Raw genomic sequence first — 4,057 nt, forward strand, 5'->3', positions numbered from 1 at the left:
CAGCTGATCCAGGAGAGAAAGAAAACATATAAATACAGAAAAAGTGAAGCAGAGGCTGCTTACTACTGAGTGTTTTTCCATCATATGTGGAGAGCATGAGGGTGGTCATCTTGGTCGCTCTGTTTGGGCTCAGCCTCGCCCAGCACAACGCACATATCAAGAATGGAAGGACAACCATTGTTCACCTGTTTGAGTGGCGCTGGGCTGACATCGCTGCAGAGTGTGAGCGCTTCTTGGGTCCCAACGGCTTTGGTGGTGTTCAGGTAAACACAGTTAATCATCAAATCCAGCATGTTTTATGTTCTGTTGGGCTTGGCAACCAGAAGTTCAAGTGAATTAAATATTTTTTTGCCGTTATTCCTGTCTGTTTTAAAGTGATTTTTTTTTTTGTTTTGTTAAGAAACCTAACAATTTAATCTAATTTGTGTCCTATATTGCACATATTATTATTTTAGTGAAAGAGTCATTTTGAAACCACATTTGTTTTGTCTTATGAAGCTAAGCATTGTCCCGTTTAAAAAGTAAACTTTCATTTCAGTTCGTGATTTGATTCTATGCAAATACATACTGTATGCAGTCACATGTCAAAGTGTCACTAGATGAGAACCTGAATTCTTCATCACCTCATATGTGCCCCACCAGTGTATTATTGCAATCTAATGCACTGTTTCAAGGATACAAGGTTCTGTATATGTCCTGCACACCACATGTGGCACATGCGGTGGAACGAAACTAGAGTCTCTGATGATCTTTCTTGACCAGGCTGGTGGTGTTGTTGCCCCAGCTGAGGTTGTCATTCAAGTGCACACCTAAGTACTTCTAGCTGGAGACCACTTCCACCGCAGATGCTCCTGTGTTCGGGGTGGGGGTGGGGGGTGTTTGTTCCTTCTGAAGTCCACAACCATCTCCTTTGTTTTCTTCACGTTGGTGTGAAGGATGTTCTTCCTGCCCCAGCTCTCCAGATTTTCCACCTCCTGCCTTTAGCTGGACTCATCGTTGTTTGTGATGCATCCCACCACTGTACCATCTGCAAACTTTGCAATATGGCAGCCTGGGTGGGTAGGTGCACAATCATACGTGAGCAGAGTGAACAGGAGAGGGCTCAGCACACAGCCCTGAGGTGAGCCAGTGCTAAGGGTTATGATGGAGGAGGAGAAGTTGTGGATCCTCACAGACTGTGGTCTGTTTGTTAAGAAGTCTAGGACCCAGTTGCATATGAAGGGGCTTAGTCCTAGTGTGAGTAGTTTGGCCATCAGGGTTTGGGGGGTCATGGTATTGAAGGCAGATGTGAAGTCCACAAAGAGCATATGGACATAGGAGTCCTTCTGCTCCATGTGGGTGAGAGCAGTGTGGACCACAGAGGAGATGATGTCTTCTGTTGATCGATTCTTGTTGTATGCATACTGGTGAGGGTCCTCGTTAATGTTGATGGTTGTTTTGATGTGTGTCATGACCAGTTTTTCGAAGCTTTAAGCGAATATCAGGGTGAGGTCTACTGGCTGGTAGTCATTCAGACCAGTCACTGTGGAGACCTTTGGGACTGGGATGATGGTTGCGGTCTTCAGGCAGGTTGGAACAGTTGCCAGAGTGAGGAGTTAAAGATGTCGGCCAGCACCTCGCAGAGCTGATCGGCACAGTCTTTCATCACCTTCCTGGGGATGTTGTCTAGGTTTAGACTATAGAATGATTATTTCAGATTAACTCTGTAGATATTTAGTTGAGTGATCTAATAATGACATAATCAAAGTCAGTTTCTTTATTTGTCATTCACACCACATATGGTATATGTGGTGAATCAACATTGTGTACACAGGATCCCAGTTAAATCCAACAAATTTATAAAATGTAAAAGAAAAACTGCAATAAGATCTAAGATATGCCATTCAGTTGAAGGTTTATTTGGAATCATTGAGAATAAATAGTTTATTCTCGGCAGGACCATCATTTTTACTGAGGCAACTCTTCCCATAAGTGATATAGGCAGAGATTTCCATCTAGTAAGATCATCTTCAATGTTCTTTAAAATTGGGATATGATTCAATTTTATTAAGTCTTCTAAACTAGGAGAAATATTAATGCCCAAGTATGTAATGTTACCTGACTGTAGTCGTTCTTTGAGAGAAGTATTAAACATGCAGTTTATACATATGTATTTTGTTGCTGTGTTTTGTCATGTTCTTTGCAGGTGAACAGACAGTGGCCGGGTGTTTTGCCGTGTGCTCTCTTTGTGTATATTTCTTACATTTTGGAGTCTTACTTTGTCTTTTCTTTCTTTCTATCCTATTGAAAAAAAAAAAAACAAAAAAAAAAACCTACACTAGATAATCACTAGAATAAATATTTCATAATAATGGTGTGGAGAGGATGGCTGTAAGGGGAGAAGGGAGGCCATCTAGAAAAAAAAAAAAAAGATCTAAGATATGAACTAAGAAAAACGTTAACTAAAAATATGCTAATGTGTGTGGATAATTAAATTAAGGCAAATGTTGTTTTGTAGGCACTTTGACTTTCCTATTTGGCTAGAGAGGCACACAGTAAGTTTAGGTCATTACCATAAAATTCCCAAACTACTGTATTTTATAATTATTACATCAAACAAATCCAAATAATTTATTTCAAAAATGCATAATAATCTTACCTGTTACCTAATTCACATGTGATAAAAACAAACAATATTTATTTCCCTCTATTTTACTCAGATCTCACCTCCAAATGAACACATTGTGTTGGACAGTCCCTGGAGGCCTTGGTGGCAAAGATACCAACCAATAAGCTACAATCTGTGCTCCAGATCTGGCAGTGAGGGTGAACTAAGAGACATGATTACCAGATGCAACAATGTTGGGGTAAACTAATTAACAACATTAATTGTGTAGAAGGATTTTCTACAGAAAACTGTATTGTACTTAAGTTATATGGCCACCATCAATTAAACCTATGTTGTGGAACTTTAAAGTCTTTAATGTCCTAATAATTAAGGTACTAAGTTGGAAAATGACTGAATCTGACAAGAAAATAAGTGGATGTGTTGGAGTAACTTCAATCATGTGTTCATTTATAGGTTAACATCTATGTGGATGCTGTCATCAACCACATGTGTGGTGCTGCTGGTGGAGAAGGAACCCACTCTTCATGTGGAAGCTGGTTCAGCACAAGCAAACAAGAATTCCCCAGCGTGCCATATTCCAGTTGGGACTTCAATGACAACAAATGCTACACTGGCAGTGGCAATATTGAAAACTATGGGGACCCCAATCAGGTTATTACTGAGACTGAAAAACAAAATTGGCAAAAACTGCAGAAATTTTTATTTGCAGTTTAAAAATAAAAAATAATAATAATTTTTGTAGGTCCCCACTGAAAAGGATGTTTTGTGGACATTTAAGCTGTCATTGATTGAGGTTTTATATAATTTAGTGGCAGTGCCAGTGAAAAGCCTTTGCATCGTCATTCAATAATCAGATACAATTTATACCAGATGTTGCTTATGAAATTATTGTTTTAATACAATGTTACTTTACTTGTTCCAGGTGCGCGACTGTCGTCTGGTTGGTCTGTTGGACCTTGGCCTTGAGAAAGAATATGTTAGATGCAATGTTGCCGAATTCATGAACAGTCTGATTGACATGGGTGTGGCTGGATTTAGGGTGGATGCTTGTAAGCACATGTGGCCCGGTGATCTGGATAATGTTTTCCGTCGTCTTAATAACCTCAGCACCAAGTGTTTCCCCAGTGGCTCGAGACCTTTTATCTACCAGGAGGTACATTTTAACAACGCCATATATGGTGAACGTTTAAAAACAATGCTGCTATTTCAAATCAAGTTGTAGAATTGTTCCTGTTGTTTTATATGCTGTTATTATTCCAGGTGATTGATCTGGGAGGTGAGCCTATCTCATCTAAAGAATATTTCCATCTGGGAAGAGTGACAGAATTCAGATATGGTGCCAAACTGGGAACAGTCTTCAGGAAATGGAATGGTGAAAAGCTTTGTTATACCAAGTATGTCTGTTTTTGCTATTGGCAAAACTGATATTGTATTTAGTTCATGAAAAAT

The 4,057-nt window shown here is 39.5% G+C and overlaps 1 protein-coding gene across 1 annotated transcript in view; it reads right to left on the bottom strand.

Annotated features, from left to right (window-relative positions):
* LOC119415215 (alpha-amylase) overlaps nucleotides 1-4,057 on the bottom strand; it is a gene marked incomplete at its 3' end in the record, with an annotated part of 17,573 nt that overhangs the window by 7,419 nt on the left and 6,097 nt on the right.

The sequence above is a fragment of the Nematolebias whitei genome, chromosome 9 (assembly GCF_014905685.2).
Source record: "Nematolebias whitei isolate Nwh7 chromosome 9, NemWhi1, whole genome shotgun sequence".
NCBI classification, from domain to species: domain Eukaryota; kingdom Metazoa; phylum Chordata; class Actinopteri; order Cyprinodontiformes; family Rivulidae; genus Nematolebias; species Nematolebias whitei.